The sequence below is a fragment of the Orcinus orca genome, chromosome 5 (genome assembly GCF_937001465.1).
Source record: "Orcinus orca chromosome 5, mOrcOrc1.1, whole genome shotgun sequence".
In the NCBI taxonomy this organism is placed as follows: Eukaryota; Metazoa; Chordata; class Mammalia; order Artiodactyla; family Delphinidae; genus Orcinus; species Orcinus orca.
In genome coordinates, this window is record NC_064563.1 from 50,979,818 (window position 1) to 51,002,564 (window position 22,747).

The 22,747-nt window shown below is 37.6% G+C and overlaps 2 protein-coding genes across 4 annotated transcripts in view; one reads left to right on the forward strand and one right to left on the reverse strand.

Annotated features, from left to right (window-relative positions):
- PDCD10 (programmed cell death 10) overlaps positions 1 to 16,237 on the reverse strand; it is a 39,362-nt gene extending 23,125 nt beyond the window's left edge. The window contains exon 1 of one of the 2 annotated variants that reach the window (XM_004270581.3): positions 15,849 to 16,237. The gene's annotated coding sequence lies outside the window, so the exon portion shown is untranslated. Of the gene's footprint in view, positions 1 to 15,306; positions 15,464 to 15,848 lie in introns of those variants that run through there. The other variant, XM_033429586.2, reaches the window with a different exon arrangement.
- An 89-nt stretch (positions 16,238 to 16,326) lies between these two features.
- Positions 16,327 to 22,747, forward strand: part of SERPINI1 (serpin family I member 1) — a 68,696-nt gene continuing 62,275 nt past the window's right edge. The window contains exon 1 of one of the 2 annotated variants that reach the window (XM_049710628.1): positions 16,327 to 16,849. The gene's annotated coding sequence lies outside the window, so the exon portion shown is untranslated. Of the gene's footprint in view, positions 16,861 to 22,747 lie in introns of both variants that reach the window. The other variant, XM_049710627.1, reaches the window with a different exon arrangement.

Consider the following 22,747-nt stretch of genomic DNA (forward strand, 5'->3'; position numbering starts at 1 on the left):
TAACATTTTCATTAAAATTCTTTTGCTAATTGTTCATTGATTTTTGTCACCTAAAAAATAACCAAAACATAGCAAGCATCAAAGATTTAAGGCAAAATTTTAAATTCTACCAAATGTCATCTATTTGGGAAAAAAATTGACCTAATTTATTAATTAAATAATTCACTTAATATTATTTAGTTTTGCCAGTGGCATTTTTTGAATCTTTGTCCAAATCTGACACAGAGACTAAGAAGAAAAACCCAGACACTGGTAGTTTGGAAATAAAATATTGAGAATTCAACAATATAAGAGAGAAATTTTGCTTTGAGGAGTTGAAGAAATGTGTTGCTTTTTAAGAGAAAGCAACTGTATTTAAGTCCTTTGCTAGGCTGAAATATGAGCCTAATTATAAAGTGAAAGAGTAACAGTAGTAACATACCTGTATATTAAATGATATACATGTTAAACAAAAAGCCATTAATTTTGAATAATTTCTACCATTTATAAAGCATTTTCAGATTATAAAACATATTTCACATGCATTTAGTCCTAATAACTTACTTTAGAGTAACTGTCATTCTAATTTTACAGATGAAAATGTAGACTCTGAGATGATAAATAACTTGCCAAAGATCACACATGCAGAGGCCTGTGACTTGATCCCTGTGCTCTGAATACAGATCTGACACTCCCAAATCAGAAAATAAAGTATGAAGTGAAAACCCAGAACCTCATCTACCCAGGAAAATGCCCAGAAGTTATTCATTCACTGAATAAATAGATGTTTAGCACTTACTACATGCAAGATACAATGGGGGATGAAAAAGGTGTGGTCTTAATCATTAAAACATTATCTGAGCCAGACTGTGGAAGACCTAAGCAGTTTGAAAGCTACAAAGGCCAGTACTCATAGCTTTAAAAACTTCCAATAACCTGTCCCGTTTGAGAACTGCTTACTATTCTTCCATTTATCCCTACCAGTGAAGGGGAACTCAACACTTACAAAAACAGTTTAGCCTTATTTCTGGTAGTTCTAAACATGGAAAGTCTTTCCTGTTTCTGAGCTTAAATCTGCTCCCTGACTTCACAGAACCAAATAAATAATAAATAAAAGGAAGAAAAGGCCAATTCCTACATTTTATTCTATAGGACAAGAGAAAATCATTACCTAATGAGACAATTGGTACTTAAGTAGACTGCTTTGGTCACAGCATTAAGGAAAGAATGGAGGAACAGAAGTTGAAGGCAAGGAAAACTTAAGAAATCTGGTGCATCTAGATCAACAGGACCTGAATAATAAGCAAGAGCAAGCAGATAAATATCAATTCTGGCCCTGCTGTTCCTATTTGATTTCTTAATAAGCCATTTGGTAATCTGCTTTTCCACTTAAAAATTAACTGTGAATACCTTTTCATAATAAACTTGGAATAAAGAAGAGGGGCTGAAGTGCTGTCAAAATGAAAACGATGGATACTGGATGTACAGTATAAGTAGTAAATAAAAAGCATCAGTATCTATGAAAAAAGAAAGTGAAAAATAGCAGTACAGGGCCAACAACAGAACTTGAAGAGCTATTTCATTTTTTTTTTTTTTTACCACATCAGTACAATACCACAGTATTGTACCACATCAGAAAATTTTCACTTAAAATATTTATGATTTAAGTCAACTGTCTCTCCCTCTGTATATATACATTTATTTTTATACATATAAATATATATATATTTATTTCTTGCTTCTTAAACTAACTTTACAGGACTATCAGCTACTATTTGTCATCAAGAAGATAATATTATAGCAACATTATGGGCTACATAGGTGGCTGGCCCACTCCACACTTAACCACCTTTTTAAATATTGGTCCTATGGGAAAATGTTCCAAAGAACCAATTTACATCTGGCCTTTTCAGAACACACGTTCACAAGCTGGGGCCAAACAGTTTCATTAGTGTTTACATGAGATTAAAAATCAACAATTCCAATAAGGCTTTTTAAATATTAAATTGTTCTGCCAATTTTAATTCAACTTCAAGTTAAAATATGCTGTCATTCCTTCTACATGCTTCTTCATTTGAAATGGTTTAATGGACAACCTGCCAATTACTCCAAGCCACTCCAATGCCAAACACAGTCTTAGGAGTTTCTGCCCTGCACTACCCAACCAACCCACAGGAGTCTGTTCATTTAAAGAACTATACTTGGGTGTATCTTAAGGCTCAGAATCAGCATTTCCTGAAACAGCCTCACTTTACTCCATCTGGGCACAACAGAGCCAAAGCTATTTACTCACAAATAAAATGAGTGAACAAAGGGAAGTTCTTGGTATTGATGTATGCAGTTCTTGGGGAGAAACAGAAGCTTCCTAAGTAAAGTAAATTCTACACTTAAAAAATATTTGTAGGCAGGTCTATTTGTCTTGTTTTTCTCTATAGTGAAATTTAGTACTTAGCCCCCTTACATGGTCCTATATTCTTATAATCCCTTTAATTTTTCTCCCTAAAGAGGGGAAGTTTTATTTATTTTTGTTGGCTCTCCAAACTGTCCATAATATTTAGCTAAAAGAAGTTTGTTTATTCTAGCAGTAAACAGAACCCATGAGTTCATGTTACAGTTTACAAGTGTAGTTCTTTTTTCCAATAGCCATTACAGTCAGCATAGCAGGTACATAGTAGACACTTTATAAACGTTTGTTGAACGAATAAATCAGTGAGTTAAGAGATGGGCAATTTATAAGTTGAATCAGTCTTGCTAATACTTTTCAAATATCAAGGCTAGCAAAACAAAAACAGACCCAGAAATCTAAATAATTTTATTAACAAAGTCTGGACCCAGTTACATTTACCAGTTTTTACTTCTTTTGGCTATCACAAGCTCTTCCTACTATAGTAAGCTAAGAGAATATAAGCATCAGATAACTGCAAATAAAACCAGAATTCCAACAGAAATTTACATGAAAACCAAATAAAACCAAAGAAAATAAAACAGAGATTATAAATTCTAATGTCTCAATTTTATTAAGGCTACCAGGACGCGATCCTAGGGACATAACTGATGTATAATTTAATAGTTCACAAAATTTTCAAAGTGCAAGCATCTCCGACATTGGTTAACCTTGCTTTACACATAAGAAATATCCAAAAAATCACCCAACTTTTAGCAGAAAGCAAAACTTTTCCTATGAGAAAGAGTGGAAGAGTGGTGCAGTTTCCAAATGTTGGATGACCTAAGGCATCACAATCACTTCAGGGCCTATTAACAACACAAATCCCCAAGACTACTCAATCAGAATCTCCAAGAAAGGGTCAAGGAAGCTGTATTTTAACAGCCAGCCTAGATGATTCTTGTGAACAGAACCGGCTGGAAATCACTGGTATGGAAAGAACAGTGGCTAGAGTCAGAAAAAAGAGTTGCTAAGGCCAGTCTTGAGACATAGGTAAAATTAAGTTTGACTCAGTACCTGAGACAGGGTTTTTTGGTCCTGACTTTGTAGAAGTTTCACTTAATCACTGACCTTGTTTCCTCATCAGAAACAGAAAGGGGTAAAAATTATATCATCTTAAAGGCCATGGTACTCTAAAATTCAGTGATAATAAAATTTTATTACAGGTATCTCCTAAAGGTTCCAAAGTAATCTCGTGGGAAATTTTTAAAAAAGAAAAAGATCTCATCAGATCTTAAAAAAATTCACTAATTCCAATAAGGAGATCCTCTTCAATAGTTGGTTGATTCAGGGTTTCAAATAACTGACAACCCCTTGCTTTCTCTTAAGCATCCGGCATCACGAATCACACCCAGAAACTGAATTTATTCCAAAGTGGGTATAGATCAATCTGGCCAATTCACATAGCTGGAAAGGTGGGCATCTGATATCACAACCTACCTTTTAGGGCCTTCTCATGCCAAAATATTGTAGCCACTTCCAAACAAGAGACAAAAGGTTTAGAGGAGGAAGCTAGGAAAAAGGCAGGCAGAGGAACAGGGTAAGTAAGAGATCGTACTTAGACCAAAATGAGCTTGAACCTTCAGGATACACCTACATCTCTCTCCTTCCTCTGCAAATTATATTTTCTATAATTCAAGGTCCTCCATTCTAACAGTTTTCTTCTTGAATAAGGTAACGTGTAACTCAACCTCCCTGAACATGCACTGCTGTCAGCTTAGTATTGATAGAATTTTGCATTTAGGGACCTCTAGGAACAATCTCTTCTTAATGGTAGGTGTAATATATTACATTTTGCCACTCTATCTGTTTACATGTATCAATTTTTTCTAGGCTTCTCCAAAATAATAAATGCACAATTTGTGCAGAGATATGTGAAAGGAGTGTAAGAACGATCTGAAAACATGGGCTCAAATTCTGTCATTATAAACCATCTTGTCACTTGACCTATCTATGCTTTAGTTTTTTAAGATGGACCAAAACTGAGCTGTATACTTGAAAGTGATATAATTAGACTGAAAGATGAAGTAATTTCTAAATCAAACCATAAAGCCTCTATATTAAATCACTTTAATTTACTAAGTTACTAAGCACTGTATTTTTGCACTTTTAAGTAACTATTTAAAGAAAGTATACATTCTGCAAAGAATTATCACTTCACTGGAAGATCTGATCTCAGTCAGATTTGTAAAGGCACCTCCTCTGTTATACCACAATTTCCAGGAATCGGATACCACCAACTGTTTTTTTTTTTTTAAAAAAAAAAAACTAGATAAAAAAGATATAATCTCTAATATCTCTGTACACATGACTGACCAAACAAGCATTTCCTGAGTTATTAAGAAATAATAGAGGTTCTAACTGAAACAACATCTGAAAATTAAGATGTTTTTGAAAATAGGTAACACTGGCAAATTAGCACACAATGACCCATGAAGGAAAAATGCCTAAATGTAAAATTTAGCAATTTAACTCCATTTACTTTATCATTCTTTGTTAAACTCCATACAGCTTTCACAGACAAGTGTTCCTTAACTATTAAGCAGATCTGGTTCTAAACATATACTTAAAAATCAGTCATTTAAAACTTACTGTTTATTTTTCTATAGAGGGTTAAGTGAGGGTTAAGGTTCTAAGAAAGACTTCAAAGTTCACAATGTTACCTAAAGGAAAACAGTAATAGGGCTGTTTGAATTATACAGTGTCCACCCCCACCAATCCAGATTCACTTACTTGAGGTCAACTGCGGTCCAAAAATATTAAATGGAAATTTCCAGAAATAAACAATTCATAAGTTTTAAATTGCTCGCCATTCTGAGCAGCATGATATAATCTCACACCCTCCAGCCTGAGACCCCCAACCATAGATATCGTCTGCTCCCAACATGCAACCATTGACATCATCATGCTTGATCCTCCTCCTTCTGACGTATCATCAGAAGGTCAATAGTAGCCTAACACTACATCACAATGCCTACATCATTCACTTTGCTTCATCTTATCACTCAGGCATTTTATCACCTTGCATCATCACAAGGGTAAGTACAGTACAATAAGATATTTTGAGAGAGACCATATTCACATAACTTTATTACAGTGCGTTGTTATAATTGCTCTATTTTATTACTAGTTATTGTTAATCTCTTGCTGGGACTTCCCTGGTGGCCCAGTGGTTAAGACTTCACTTTCCAATGCAGGGGGTGCAGGTTCGATCCCTGGTCGAGGAGTTAAGATCCCACATGCCTCATAGTCAAAAAACCAAAAACATAAAACAGAAGCAATATTGTAACAAATTCAATAAAGACTTTAAAAATGGTCCACATCAAAAAAATCTTAAAAAAAAGTCTCTTGCTAATTTATAAATTACACTTTACCACACATATGTATAGGAAAAAACAGTATATAGAGGGGATGGTACTATCTGAGGTTTCTGGCATCCACTAGGGGTCTTGGAACCTATAGCCAGAAAAAGGGAGGGCCTACTATACTTAGTCAACATTAACAGCACTGTCATTAGTGAGGTAAGTGACAAGCATAGTGACTGTAGAACCAGACTCGATTGGAATCAATCCTGGATCTACTACTTACTAGTTCTGTGACCTGGGGCAAGTTATCTAACTTCTCTGTGCTACAGTTTTCTCATCTATGAAATGAGAATAACAATAGTATCTGTCTCTTAAGGTTGTAAAGATTAAACAAGTTATTACAGATAAAGTGTTTAGAACAGTACATGGAACACAGTAATTATTTAATATTGGCTATTATGATTAAGTACATTTTAATCTAGTATGACAAGATCTCTTTCTAGAGGTCAGGTCCTCTGTACAATCAACCATCTAGCCAGGGGAGTCAAGGACTCTTGAAAACCAGATAAATGGGGGAAGATAAGTGATTGTAAACCTTAGAACAGCAGAACTGTTTTGTTTTTCAAATAAATTTTTATCAAATCCTAAATGTGAGATAAAACACACTCAACTGTGCATTTATTCAATACATGTATTAAGTAATAACTATGGTTTACCAGCCCTTCCTCTCACAGGAGCCCTTAAACACCTCTCTCCACAATTTGAGAATCACTGCTCTAGGGACAATCACTACACAAGCATTATGAACAAAGCATCGTAAGAACAAAGGTGAGTGGTCCGAATAGTAAGGATAAGGACTGGCAAAAGATATCCGGACCCAGATTTTTTCCATAATTCAGATAGTTCCAGATCTCAATTTCTCACCAGTAAATTTATCTGTACTGTTGTCACATGCTCATGCATTTAAGAAACCTAAATGTTAAGACCCTAAAATTGGGGCTTCCTTGGTGGTGCAGTGGTTGAGAGTCCACCTGCCAATGCAGGGGACACGGGTTCGTGCCCCGATCCGGGAAGATCCCACATGCCGCAGAGCGGCTGGGCCCGTGAGCCATGGCCGCTGGGCCTGCACGTCCAGAGCCAGTGCTCTGCAATGGGAGAGGCCACAACAGTGAAAGGCCTGCGTACGGCAAAAAAAAAAAAAGACCCTAAAATTTTAAAGCGATAACAACCATTAGTATACATTACTATATATTATCTAGTCCAATCTCCAAATTTCACAATTTAGAAATAAAAGTCCCCAGAAATTCACATTAAGAAACTAGTCACAGATATTTTAAACAAATATGCAATTGAGCTACTATAACCTATTGTACAGGACATCTTAGTCTGCCAAACTGATCTACTTCTAGGCTCACCTGCTCTGCTCTTTGTGTCCTCCACTGGTCCTGCAGCTGAGAGCCAAGACCCCCAGACTCCACGCAGAGTGTTTGGAGATGGAAGCCAGTGGGAATGTGGCTCTGATTCAAGGTCGCCCTAGGGTACTCAGCAGCACAAGTTTGTGGATCTTCCATTTGCTGCTGCTGAGACCTCTGACTCACTCACTTTAAAAGTTACCTGCATCATGTCAGTGTAAGAACTTCCAAATTTGGGGGAGTAGCTTCTTAATACAGAAATCATAAAATGGACAAGTAATTAGGTTTTTCTACAGATGGACAGTACAGAGCAGTAGGTAAGTGCTTAGATTTGAAACAAAGGTCTAAGTTTGAATTTTGCTCAGGTGGGTGATATCATTTGTTAATCTCTTTCTAAACTCAATGAGAAATTATTGGAAATAACGATTGAGGTACTCACCTCACAGAATTAAGAGTACAAAATGCATGTACTCATTACACCGTCTGACACACAATAAACATTCAATTCATATTATTAGTTATTAATGTTTTATCCAAGATTCTATGAAGCTGACATGGCATCAGGACTGGAACTAGGGTGAGGCAAACCGGATGCCTAGAGCACAAAATTAAGGTCTCACCTGCCTGACAGAGAGTGAGCGCCTTCTTAAATTTTGTACCCTAGACCCTCCCTGCCTACCCTAGTCCTGTCCCTGCATAGCACACACAAGGATAGCCTAATACTGATATAACAATGTCATAAAGGCCACTTACATAGCATTTTTTTTTTTTTGCGGTACGCGGGCCTCTCACTGTTGTGGCCTCTCCCGTTGCGGAGCACAGGCTCCGGACGCGCAGGCTCAGCGGCCATGGCTCACGGGCCCAGCTGCTCCGCGGCATGTGGGATCTTCCCGGGCAGGGGCACGAACCCGTGTCCCCTGCATCGGCAGGCGGACTCTCAACCACTGCACCACCAGGGAAGCCCCACATAGCATATTTTTAAAACCTTTTCTCCCCCACTTGCCAAAATGGAGGCATATATAAATTACTTGGGCCACCCAAAAAAGTTACATATATCATCCAAATCAAATTACATAGTTTAGGAATCCTTAAAAGAATGTGATCATCAAATGCAAGCCTGTGTTAAAATTACCTTTTATTCTCTTAATGTACATAGAGCAATTTAATAAAGAAAGCCGTGGCCCAGAAGTAGGCTCAGTAGCAGAGTGAAATCAAGATGTGATCAAAGATTTTCTCAAGATAAGCCATAAAGGGGGATAATCTATATAGGAAAACCAAACGATAATAGAATCAAAAGGCTTGCTACCTCTGAATTAGCTGATGGGAAATGGGAACAACAAAAAGAGCAACAACTGGCTTCTAAGATATTTCTGCACAACAGGTTCAGGGAAAAGGATACACGTCTCTTTGGTTGTGACAATCCTCAATTTTTTTTCCTATTCGAATGCCTAAATTTTTGTTAAATTCTGGTCTGGACAAAATTTAAATGAAAACATTTGTTGGAAGGCAGGAAACAAATCTGTTCCCTTGAATGTGTTCACTTATGCCCATAAAGTTCTTAATCTAGTGGTTCATGAATTAAATAATGCCTAACTGAACAGTCATTTAGCATTTAATTGAGGTACATCTTTTCATTTTCCCTTTTATTAGTATTTGTGATGTTTTAATTTCTCAAATATAATGCTAAAGCTTTCCTTTAAAACCCCTTAGAAATTCAATTAAACTCAAGCTCTCATACTGTCCCTATGTTCTCTATGCTTGGAAGTACAATGTAAGGAGACTGTACCACATGGGTCAGGCTTACCTGCTCTGTAACACTTACAATCTTATATACCTACTATCTTACTTAATGACTCCTTACTTCTTAAGGTTCTCTACAGTATGCAATGTATATTTTCTTATCTTACCTTATCAAATTTCTTTGCACCACAACACTGCCACAAAGCACTTAAACGTTGATAAAATTATTAGCCTCAGATGATAAATGGACTCTCATTTGTTTACCAGCAGATGCTAATAAGGACAAGATTCTATCATGATGATGAACTTTAACCTCACCTTTAGCTCCCAACTGATCTCAAATAAAAATTCTATTAGTCACAAGAAGAAATAAGGGAGATAGAATGGTCTCTGCTTAAACCATACGTACAATTCCACCTGACCTTCACTTGCAAAACTGTAATTCATTTTTCAAGGAAGCACACCAAAATTAAGGTAGGACCTCAGAAATCTCTCAAGTTTTGAAAATACTGCCAAAATGCCAATTTGATTACCGACGAAGGCATCCACAAGTATCTACTTCTGAATAAAAGACCATATTCAAAATGCTTTGTAATTAAATTAGAAAGCCTTGCCACAATGTGAACTGGTATAGGGAGCAAATGAAATCTGGAGGCCATGTCTGATTCATTTACCATTCCCAAATGCCTTTGGTTGCAGCAACCTAATGAAGTCTAAGAAGGCAGCAGATGTGTAACATCTTAGGATTTTGTCCTTCCTGAACTCCAAACTTCACTGGAGTTCCAGTTCATCCTGAAGACAGGATGGTTGAATAAAGCAGGAAGGCATGTTTCAGTGCCAGGGACCAGAAGGTAACTTAGAGAAACTATCATTTTCCCCCCTCCTATCAGCTCTGACCCAAAATTATCAAATGAATTGATGCATGTTCAAGTACTTAATATATCAGAATGGCTAAATGTCCATATGACGGTCTTTCCATCCCCTATTATCCACCAAATTATAAACACTGTAGAGAAATTTTATTCTGTTCTCTATTTTCTAGTACCTAGCTCAGTACTCTATATAGTCAGTCTACATCAGCAACAGTGTTAGAGATGTGATGATGAAAAGCCAGATATAGTCCATGCCCTTGAGGGTGTGCAGTCTTGCAGGGAAGAGACAGTAAATAAATACAAGTTAAGCTGCCACTTCACATAACTCCAGGGAGCATACCTGTGTCATACTATATATACACTTTTCTATGCAAATTCAATGAACATGCTGAACAATTTTTTTGAAGAAAACAACAAAAAAGAGAACTATTGAAATAGGTAGGTGATCATAATTCCATTCCACGCATATAAGCCCCAGAATGAAAGAGATAAAGACATGGATTTGCTGCCCCCCCAATCAGACTGAGAGCCATAGTTGTCCCTCATGATGAGCAGCTCACCACACTGTGATTCCACATAATCACACTGTGATTATGTATTATAATGTACATATTTCTTTTCCAACATGATCTCTGAATAACAAGTTAAATACCTGATCCAGCACTCAAAGGAAAAGTAATTCTATTCCAATGCTAGAGGAAAAATGTGTTGACGCTCTGTTAGTTTCCAATGTGGTAACTTCCTAAGTGTTTTTTTTTAGAGTAAGCTTGAAGATAAGTAATTTTTGCCTGCCACACCGACCTTAGCATCTAAGATACAACTTTTCTGTAACTGCAACTCTAACTGCCCTCCAATGGCGCTCAATCACTAACATCATTTTACTGCCATGATTAAAAATATGGTGTCTTAACTCGGCCAGCATGGATTCAAATCCTAATTCCAAGCAATAAGTGGTTGTGTGACCTCAGGGAGGTTACTTAGCCTCCCTGTACTTTAGTTTTCTCATTTACCTTGGGGATAATAGTGCCTCTACATCATAGGGTTGGTACAAAGAAGATTTAAGGCAATTTTATACATAATATATATTCAATAAATATTTGATAAATGAATGAACCAAAGTATCATTATTATGCAATCTAACTTACTTCTGGTAAACTTATTTCCAAAGGACTGGCCTAAGTAAACAGTAGTGACTACCACTTAATAAGCTCTACTGCTGTTACCCAATAATTCATAAGCTTGCTGATAAAAAATCCTCTTTTCTTTCTTTCTTTTTTTTTAATAGCAACACCTGATTCTAGGCAACTGCATAGTGAGACTGAATATTTATTTCACTTTTTGGGTGGTTAAAAAAAAAAAAGATTATACATACCAAAAATGTAAGGGTGACCTTGAAAAATAAAACTAATATTATATTACATCCAAGATGCAATTAATTGTATAGCTAAAATGAGAAAACTGAATTCTTCATTTTCATACAGACGAAAATGGACCACCAAACTATACTGTTTACCTTTCTGCCAATAAATTATTTCTAACTGCTACAATAAAGATGCTTTCACTTTTTATATTGTGTGTGTGTGTGTGTGTGTGTGTGTGCACGTGCAGATTGCTAAAACATAAATCTCTAAGACTGCAACTTTCTATAACATTTCAAATGCAATAATACACACCATCGATGACACTATTTAACATCTAAATCACTTCTGCAGTTTATATTATGGAAAAAAATTGTTTATCATGGAATTACCTTTAAAATTCTTGGCATACATTACCAATCATATCAACCTTAATAACCCAACAAGATATAAGAAGCAGTACTTCAGTTTTATCTTTCACATATTAGTATGCTAGGTCAATATCAATTTTTTATCCAAGATTCAAACAACATAGCGACTTACTTTTTAAAAATTAAATTTAGGACTTATCAAAGACTTACATTTAAAAATAAAAACTGGGAGCATTACCAAGTTTTAAAGCCAAATATCAGCAATCACTTTTCGACAATATCTTGTGGAAGAGTAAATGGGTAAATTCATGAAGGCAGGCAAAGCTACAGCAACACAGAGCTGTTGAATTTATTCTATGCCATTATTACAGTACTGTGAAAGATCAGAGAATTTGTTTTCAGGACCAAAACCTGACACAATTTTTTCCTGAATTTAGTCTGCATGTTTTGAAAATAATATTTTTACTCTCATAAGTATCTAGGTTAAAGCAAATAAGATATTACCATAAGACTCACTGAAATATGAAAACTTTCAAGAAGCATAAACTATAAGCTCCTCTGAAATAAGTACTACTCAGTTTTACAGTCACCTTGCCTAAGGCAGGTGACACTAAAGGTAAAAACTCAAAGGAAGATACTGTGGTTAAAAAATGAAACAAAACAACAAAGAAAAAAGGAAAATGCATGAATTTTGTTGAGGACAGAATGAGATACCATTATGGAAGAACAGAATCCACCGAAAGTTAGTTTCTTCCACATCTGTATTCTGTTATAATGAATGTTGCTTGCAAAAGCAGGATAGTGACAAGGTGTCCAAAATGCTGTTATACAGAAATTTTGCTGTAATAGAAAATGATTCCTTTGCCATGTCCACATAGAAAACTACCCTGATTTTACAGACCTCTAAGGAAGAACAAACATCTTTCTACAATTTATATTAAACTTCTGAAAATAACTCCTTTTTATTCAAAGGTAGGGAACATGTCTCCTTTATTAATTTCTGTATTTCTGCCCCTAGTAGAGTGCTGGAGGCACTGTGCATGAATGCACTTACATTTGTTCATAAACTCAGCAAATAATTACTGAGTAGTTAACTTTGTGTCAGACACTACTGTAGAAGTAGTGAGGTAAGGCACATGACAAATGAGGGCCCTGCTCAGGTAGCTTACAATCTAGTGAGCGAGACAGACATTTACCAAATAAACACAGAAATAATTAAGTTCCTCTTGTGATGATGCTACAAAGAATTACAGAGTATGGTGAAGATATAGTGGGAACTTACTGTAGTTTGGGGAAGGAGGGGTCAATGGTCAGAGAAGGCTCCCCTGAGAAATAACATTTAAACTGAGACTTGAAAATTAACTAGGAGTGGGCCAGACTTGGGAAGGGGAGGGGAAGCAGCCCAGGCAGGAGGATGTAACACGTACAAAGGTCAGGAAAGAGCTTTTGTAGGTAGTAATTGAAAAGCACGGTAAATGAGAAAGGCTGGGGTTAAGGATGGAGAGCTAGATAGGAGACAAGAGAAACTGTGAGCATTAAACTGAGTAAGAGGGTAACAGTATTTGAATAATTTAAATCATTTTAAGTCTTTTTCTCATGTAAAATAAATAATCTAAGGGAACTGAGTCTTTATTCCACAATATTAAATATCTATAGTCAGAAGACCTGGATTATGCCTTGGTCCCACCAGTTACTAGCTCCGTGATCTTACACTTAACCAACCTGAACTTCTTTATTCTCTTTGTAAACAGGTACTCAATTATTTTACCTACTGGGAAACACAATGATAACACAACAGTCCTGTTCTTACAGATCTTACATCTTTAAAGAAAAAAAGATCATGTATATGGGACACAACCTAAGCCCTATAAGAGATGAGGTCCAAAAGTTCACACAAGGCTCCTGCAAAACCCAAAATGACAATAAATGTGGACACTGGTGAATTGCAAACTACTATAAAAATACAAGCGTACACATCATTCTGTGAGCCCTAAGTTATTCAGTGTGCAGAGCTCCAAAATGACCACAGTACTCCAGCATGTGACTGAAAGATGATAAATACAATAGAAACATTATCCCGCCATTCCGTTACTCACCATTCACCATTGGTGAAATATCAATACTATAATGAAGCTCAGAGATGAAGAGCAGTTGGTGTAGAATCGAACCAAGGACAAAAATTAACACTCACTAGACAAGTGCATTATATTAATTTTACTAATTTCCAAATTTTCCTGGCTTTTGGTTCAAAAGTCATTCCACAACCTCCTAACTGCATGTCAAAAATAAGAACTCATTTCTCACTTCCTCCAACAAAAAGCAAATGCCTACATGGCCATATAGAAAATACTTTCACATTCTTGCTTTACCATAACTGACTCATATTCAGTTTATGGTCTATTTAAACTACCGCACCCTTGTAACACAGCACTGAGCCAGTTACCTCCACATAATTTTCCATTTGTTCAGTCAGTCTTCCTTCCTTGTCTACTGCATTACTTACTTATGGTACTAATTATTTTTTATTTTACTTCATTCTATAGCATCATACCTCTCTTTCATTTTAAAAGTCATATTAATTTCCAGACCATCTGAGTTTCAATCAAAGAGGAATGTAAGAGTATTTCTGATCCTGTAAAGTGTTTTTGCATTCAAAAGTTAAACACATTGTGGATAATTTTAATAATTTCAGAGTACATTCAAAATACTGCATATTTAAATGGTCAACTTATACAATAGTAAACCATGACTGATTACCTGCTATCAGTAGATACCCGATTTTTAGCTATAAACTTACCAGGAAGAGATCTTAATGTCAATGAACATACTCCTAAAATTCTATTAAAGAACTGTCTAATAATATATGTGAACTGCAATTATAATTGGTCACAACAATGGGTAAGACTGGAACAAGCACACTGCTTTCTGCTCAATATAAAACACAAATGTCCATTTTTCCATTCTTTAATATAAAATAAGGATGAGTTAAAACTCATAGATGATGCTAAGAAAAACAGAATATACAAGAGCCTGATGTTATTAATTACACACACATACAACACACACACGAGCCAAGAAAATGAGGGGAAGTAAATAAAAATCAACAAAAATGTGATGCTACCTCCAAGAAATGCAACGTATCTTCTTTTCTAGTAATGAGCACAACTAGAAATAAACTCTTTCTTGCTGCTGCATTATTTGAAAAAGTGTAAAATAAGTTTCGTGAAAGAATCCTAATCCCATTGTTCTCAGCTGAAAGTAAAAAAACAGAGTAAAGACTAAGGTAGAAAGGGAAAGGAATATCTTTCACCAGTAAGGATGAGCTGTATTGTTACCTGACTTTCTCCTGTCCCATCAACTACCCTTTAAAATGGTAGCACAGTCCATCATTTAACATACCTCTAATAAAAGGAAAAAATAGGTAAGTTGAAACTGATTCTTCTTATTTTTCCAACAGGTTAGAGTGCGTGCTTTCTTTTGCTGAGAAATTTCTCTCCAGCTCAAAAAAACTCTTCACCTCACAGATGGCTTCTTAGAAATACCTAAAATTCATTACTTTGCAACTTCCTCCACCCTCTTCAAAAAAAAAAAAAAACAAACTCCCTACTCCTTTCTGGTGCGGCAGCTCCGATGCAGAAGCTGGATTACAACTAGATTAGATTCAGACGATCTGTCCCTACGTGTGTGACCTTGGGCACGTCATTTATCCCCTCAGTTTCCTCATTAGCATCCAACTGTGAATGCTCTTTGAAAACAGTAAACAGTAAATACATCTTAGGAATTACATCTTTATAGCGTTAAGCTTTTCTACTTAGGGTAAAATTACCTCCTTAGAGGGACCACGTCATGAAACTGGTACTGAATCCGTAGGTCTCTGTCAACATTTGACTCTTCTACAGTTCTCCTCTTCCCTCAAAGGGCATAACCCGAGTCACCTCAAAAGCAGACTCCAAGCGCCCCTTCCTTCCTCCACTCCTTCCCTCTCCTATTTCTAAAGCAGGGGGAAAACAGCAGCCTCATCTCCCCGCCCCAAGCCACACCTTCAGAGGACCCCACCCCAGGCACATCCGCCCTCTCCCTCCTCCGGGGGCACCAGAGGCCAACCTCGCTCTTCCCCTCCCGCCCCCACCTAGAGGAGACTTCCTGGAGGCGTTCAGGCCCGAGCAGGGCAGGCGGCATTTACAAACCCGCTTTACGCCACTCGCGTAGGGTAACCTCGCTTACGCCCATAGGGCCCCGTTCCCAGCCCCGTCCGCTCCGCCTGCCAGAACCAAGCCCGAGTGCCTCAGCCACGACCCCCGTGTGACCCCAGAGCTCTTCTGCTCCGCGCGGGACTACGGTGACTGGGACAGAACAGCCACACCTTACCGGCAACTGAGGCAGTGACTTCACTTGCCACCTTTGGAGCCCTCTTCAACTCCCAGATCAATTCACTCCGGCGACGCCGGAAGGACCCGAGAGGAACCAGGCGTTGTCCGGAATCCTGCCCTGCCGGAGTCGCGCAGGGGCCTATGGGGACTCGTAGTCCCACTCGCCGGTGTTGTCGGCAATTCCTGCACATGCAAGACTACAATTCCCGTCAAGCCATGCGGTGGAGCCTTAGGCGATGGGTGGGGACACTTTTAGCCAATAGTAGGAGAGTTCCCTGTCTGTGCGGGAGGAGGTGAGAAAAAGAGAGAGGGTGCACGGAAAGAAGAGGAAGGGAGGGGTCAGCTCTCACCTGCGCCAATCAGGATGCAGGGTCGGCCCGGCAGGCGACTCACCCATTGTGGGGGCGGGCTAGCGGAGCCGAGGAAGGAAGCGGGGCGGGGGGAGAACTCCAAGTGGGGAACGTGGGGCGGTCGAGCTGCGCGGGCGGAGAGGAAGCCGCGGGAATAATAGGCAGGATGGAGGGAGGGCGCGGTGTGAGGATTCACCCTGGCTGGAGGAGCAGTTTCCCCGAAAGCGGCCAAGCACCAGGCACACCGAGCGGCGAGACCTGCGGCTCAGGCAGGGATAGGTTGAGCCTGGGCTCCTCGCGGAGGTGCCCGGACGGGGCGGGAGGCTGCTGTAGGCGTCAGGCCACTGCGTGAAGGGAGAGGGGTCCCCGGGGAAGGGAAGCGGCAGAGCAGCTGCAGAAGTGCGGGGAGCGCGAAGGTACCAAGGAAGCAGATTCCCGCCGCCTTCAGCCAGGGCAACAGCCGGAACAGCAGGGGGAGGAGCAACAGCTGCCGAATTCGCCAACTAGAGGAGGGGGAGGCGGAGCTTAGGTCCCTGTAGCAGCAGAAGGCGCAGCCTGGACTGTAGTTTCCCGGGAGAGAGGAGAGCAGGAACAGGAGAGGAGCGCAGTCCTCGGAGCCTCTGCTCCAGCATCCCGCCAGGGGCTGCAGGTGTGTGGGAGGTAAGCGTGGGTGCCTCTATGGGCGTCTCCTCTGCCCGGGAGAAAGCGTCTTCCAATAGGAATTTTATCAAGGCACAGCCAAAAAGAGTCTCTGACTCGGGTTAGGGAACTGGTGCAAACCCTTTTAGGTGAAAGATGTACGTTTTTGGAGTTTGCGGGGGGATAAAAAGCAAAAGGTGGCTTGACTCAGGGTGTAAAGGGCGTGGTTAGTGTTTCTGGTTTGAGTTGTACCATTAAAACTATTCTGGGAAATTTTAATATTGAGGAAACTGCTAATTGAGGACAAGGTGGATGATATTTGGATAGGTGCGTAGCTGGTAAAAAACAAAAATTTTGTCACTGATAGAGAATTACTTCAGAACTGTTTCACTAGGAAAATAACTTAGCATTCTTCTTTACTATCTATCCTTCACGTTGTTTTATCAGCTTGCCCTGCTACCGACCCGGTTTCCAGGGTGGTTATACTGCAGGTTCCTAGAATTGAAAGAGATGTCTATTAAAGAAGGAAATACAGTCAGGAATAATCACGATGACTGAACCTATCAGAAGTATAACTTTTGCCAGCAATAATGTAAAAATGTTTTTTAATGGAGACACTTCGCTTTCCTTCCAGTGGCTTTAAACTATCGGAACAAAGACTAGGACTCAGCCTACAGTGGGAACGTATGGTGTACTTCACAGCTGCTCCTTATTCTCTCATTTGTGTCTAGTAATATTGGTACATTTTAAAAAACAAAAGTACAAGAAAAGCTGTGCAAGGATCTTTTCTGTTTAGACAGTGTATGCTAAATGATTTCCCTTAGTATGTGTTATGATGGCCTCAGGCTTAACACACGTAATAGTGTCATAAAATAATAGTTTATTCTTAGTATTAAACCACGTGTGATTTCTTTGAGTGTAATTAAACACCAATAGGTGAAAATATGTTTTAATACTAAGATGAAAGTCACATCTACCTTTGTGTAACTATGACAAAATTACAGCCTTTTTTTTTTAGAAAAAAACTGTAAAAAGCTATTTGCCTAGTTCATTTTCTTTTTCTTTTTGTCACAGAGGTTCTCCAGATTACATGGCTTTTAATCATAGTAGCATATTGCAGCACATTTTGCTCTGAAATGCTTTCCTTGTGACAGTTGTATATTTCAGAGTCTGCCTGAATACTTTAATCTGGGTTTTTTTTTTTTTTGAACTAGGGTCAATAAAATGGAGTAATTACCTTCTATTCTTGTTTGTTTTGTTTTGTTTTCATGGTTTGCTGATTTACTCATGATTTGGGGATTTTATTTCTGTGATACAAAATTCCTTTTTGAAAAGAAATGGCTGGAAAGAATTCTCTTCATAGCTTCAAGTTCAATCCTACTGAGTGCTACTACTGATAAGCCTAAGTGACTTATCAATGTATATACTCCAACACTCCCTCCCATACTCTCACCCACTAGAGGAATATATACGGGGACAGATCTTAGAAAAACAGCTGCTTTTCGATTGTCCTCAAGTAGATCAGGTAAGTATTAGAAACAGCAAAGAGCTTTGAAGAAAGAAAAAGCAACAGTAGCCACTAAATTTAGCAGCCATGGTAAGGATGGGATTTTATCTTTGCTACATCACAGGAGAGTCTGTTAATCCACATAGCTGATATGACCCTGTGAAAATGATTTTAGGGGGAAAAATGGGTACTTGGGTATAGTTAGTTAGGCTTGGAAAAGATTGTGTTTGCCCTTGTTATTTCTGATTAAATAGATCATCCTGAATCAGAGTCTCAGATTCTCTCTCAGGCTCTGCTACTGATTCATTCCGTGAAATTGAATACTTGCTGTCACTGGGTCGTTTCCCCCATGTAATAATTAATAATAATACTAGCAATGAAGTTCTTTCAGGGCCTTTATCAGAAGATCTTTTTGAAAGGGTTTGATTGGGAATCAGTTAATAATCAAGTAAGTGAGATAGAAAATAAATACCAATACAGTCGAAATTCAGATGTACTTTGAATCCCAACTATTTATAGGTCTTCTGCTTTGAAGTATCAAAAAGGATAGAATCTCATTAGGAATGAATGAGTCTGTGGTATTAAAGTACTGGATTTTTCACCTGTTTCCAAGATATGGATCTTTTTTATTGTGTCAGTGAAAGAGATTGGCTTCCTATAACATTTGAGAGTAAGAAAACCATGTTTTTATAAGGAAGAAAATCATTGGCAGTGTGTGGCACTTAAGTATTTGTTACCTTGAACTCCTGACACATTTTAAATTGGTGTTCACATTAAATCGCAGATAATCTGAAGACTTCTTGTACGTTACTGGTGTTGAAAATGTTCATCATACGACAGTTTACAATTTTATGTGAAGTACTACCTAGGTTAAAAGCATATTATTCTGTGCTTGATGTTTACTCTTTGTGTATGGCTCTCAGAGTATGCATGTGATGAGAAAGAAGAAAACCAACGGAGTGCAGAATGTCTCTCAAGTGGAAGATGCTCATGAAATTAGTGTTCTTTAGCTGAAAGACTTGGTTAATTTCCAATTACAATATACTTTGGATTTTTTTTTAAATTTATAATTCTAACTCTAAGCCTATTGAGTAAAAATAATTGAGTGGCATGGGTTTCTCTTTCTAACAGGAGGATTCACTGATGCATGCAGTACAAAAGAGCAAGACGTAAAGGTTCAAGATCAAATGGTTTTTGGGGGGCGGCAGTGGGGGAGAGGTGGCGTACAAGGGGGCATAGATATGAAGAAACCTGTTTGAGACACATACCCTTAGCAAGAGAGAAAGAGATTTGACCTTTTTTTTTTGTTGAATGCCTGTAAGTGATTTCATGACCTGTTTTCCCAGTTATTAATTTCTAGAGGCTTATACCCATAGTGGGAGACAGTACTTTCCTACATTGTCATTTTAACTGGAGTCAGACTGACATTAATTCATTAGGTTTTGAATAATTATGGGTTACTGAAGCAAAGTGAAAAGGATCCTGCATGTATACATTCACTTCTAAGTGAAACTTAATATTATTTGGATATAATATTAAAAGTAAAAACTGAGGTTTTCCCCCTTAATAGCAAAGGTACTTGAACCAGACACTAAAGATGAGCAGGACCCTCCCCTCCCAGCCCCTGCTGCCTTTTAAAGTCATCTCCTAAGGTTAAACAGGCTTTGGGGAGCAAGATTGTATTTTCAATCTTATGTCTAATGTTTTCAGAATTTAGTCCTTAAAGTCTGGATCAGTGTGTTTTAAGTTAACAATTATTAGTTCCTAGACACTATGCTTCTTTCCTATCTCCTATTTGTTCTCAGCACCTTATATAATGCTCAGCAGAAAGAACTTGCCCTATAACCTTACTGAATTAGAAGTGGGGACCAATACTTCTTTAATGTACGCATTGATACATCTTGCACTTTGACAAACGAGAGTCAGTTGCCCTCACAGAATAAGTACTATACATTAGGCCTCCTGAGAATGACCTTGTGCTGGTTAACCTTTGCAAAAGTGTTACTTGAGCCCAATTTGATTCAGACTATGTGGACTGCAAAGACTTACCTACAACTTCATGTGCCAACATTTCTAAATTCTTCCAGAGATAGGCAGTTATAGGTAAGGAAAAGGGTTCTCCCACCAGTGATACTCAAGGTCTGCATTCTACAGCCAAGGAAGCCTGTGGCTCACCACTGTTTACGTCCAGTAAGATACCTTTGTAGAAGCTTATCTAGGAAAAGCATACTTTATTCTATAAAAATTGAATTCGCTCTTCCATTTTTCTAATTGTTCTTCTAAAAAAAAAAAGAGCCAGACTCATTGTATTTAAGCACATGTGGAATTTGGCATTTATTCCAGAAACAAATTAATCTGATTAATGTTAGAATTAAGAATTCAAATGTGATTTTTCTTTTATTATTATAAGACCTGGAGAATTCTAGTTAATTGTAAATAGTTCTTTAGTAGTAAATTTAATAATAGCAGATATTTAACTATCATTTGTTTGCTTTTTAATATGCCTTTACTAGCATGCGATAGATACACTTTGGCTTAGAACTGATGTTTGATTAATCTTCCTTCTTCGTGGTTCGCTGGTGTTACTCTAAATGCTTAGCATAGTGCCTTGTATAGAGTTAGGTGAGTTCCTGTCTTCTTCACCAGATGCTTAGTATCTTCAGAATTAAGACTGAGTTTCATTTATCTTGGTATTTACTTTGAGAGCCTTACACATAATAGTTTAACAGTAACAGTTATAGTTGACAACCTGTAAAGAAGCATCATTTTACATTTTTCACAAGTACACCTAGAAAACTGAATTTTTTTAAACATGTCTTTTAGCACTAAATTCAGCCCTCTGCCCACAACAGTTGCTTATATTGAGCTAAATATAAATATCACTGCATTTTGTTGGATTTCTGAATGGAGTAAACATTGCTATTAACTACAACCTTGCATGTGTGTATACTTTAAATGTAAATTTATTAATTCAATGCCATTTGAAATTTGTGTGGTCTCTCCTTGTCTCTAGAACTTTGCTGACTTAAAGATGTACTTTTAAGTAACATTCCGTACTATGTGTATATACACACACTTTATGACTTTTTTTCTTGACACATAGAGACTTAGAGAAAAGTATATAAACGTAACATGAGGCTTTATCTTAACTAAAACTTAACTGCTCTTGAATGTTCTGTTTTCAGTGAAATGGTTACAATGGGAGACCTTATTCAGGCTTATTAAATCTAAATTATTCAGGTATTTGTCATCTTTGAGCCAGCATGGGGAAGAGATGAGTTCTGAGATTTGGCATTGACAGTACTCAGTGCTGACCTTCCGTACAGCATAGCTGATGAAGTGTGCATGGGACCTCCAGCTCTAGCCGGTGCTTCAAGGCCCCCTTCTGGTTCAGCCTAGGAAAGGAGCCTTCTGAGCACACAGCTCATAATTTTAGTGTGAGAAGAAAGGCAGATGGAATTTACTTTGATTTAATAACCTCATTTGCCTAAGTGTATTGTTTTTCCCAGATATACCAGAGTTCCCAGTAACAGTAACTCAAGTGTCAGAAAGTGATTTCTATTGCACAATCTAGCAATTCAGTGAGTACCTATCAACCTGTAGTCTATTTTCCCCTTAGTGTCTTAGCTTCTTTTGAATGGACCCGAAAGAGCTCACCAAGATACTTTTGATATTTTGCCAATATTGGATTGCTTCTGCCATTTTCTCGATAACCTAAATTTTGTTCTGAGCCTAAGTTTTATTTGAGGTCTTTTAATCCTATGTAACTTGAAGAGTTAATTTTATTGTTTTTTCATCTTTTAGTAGTATGCTATAAATACTGTATTATGATGTATAATTTTTGCCACTCACTTGAATTAAATCAATTATCAGAGCATTTAATTGTTGTGTACTTCACAAAGCAATTTAAAATCATTGAAGCAATTAATGTTTTTTAGATACATTCAGCCTTCCAGTTAAGAAACCTTCACATAGTATCCTAAATCTCTTGTTCTATGTCTAAGGCAGGTTAAATTGGATTTATACCATACGTCATTTGACGTATAATACTGGATGAAATTTATACAATTCCAGTATTCTGACAGCTATGTAACAATGGTATAATTTTTGTCCTTGCTAAGTCGGGGAACTTTTAAAAATTATATTGTGAGGTATTGAGCACAAGGTATGTTAAGCCAGAAAAGTAACTTTTTCTGTATTTCAGAGTTTTTGATTTGTTCTTTTAAAAATAAAATGTCAATAACAAAATTATGAAGACCTAATAATAACTATTCATTATTTAATATAACAGATTTTGTTAATAATTATTAATATGAAATTAAACATTTTGAAAGAGAAAGAAATCCTGTTGTCCAAGGTTATCTTAAAAGCCAATTTTTACTCACATTATGTGGCCCCAAA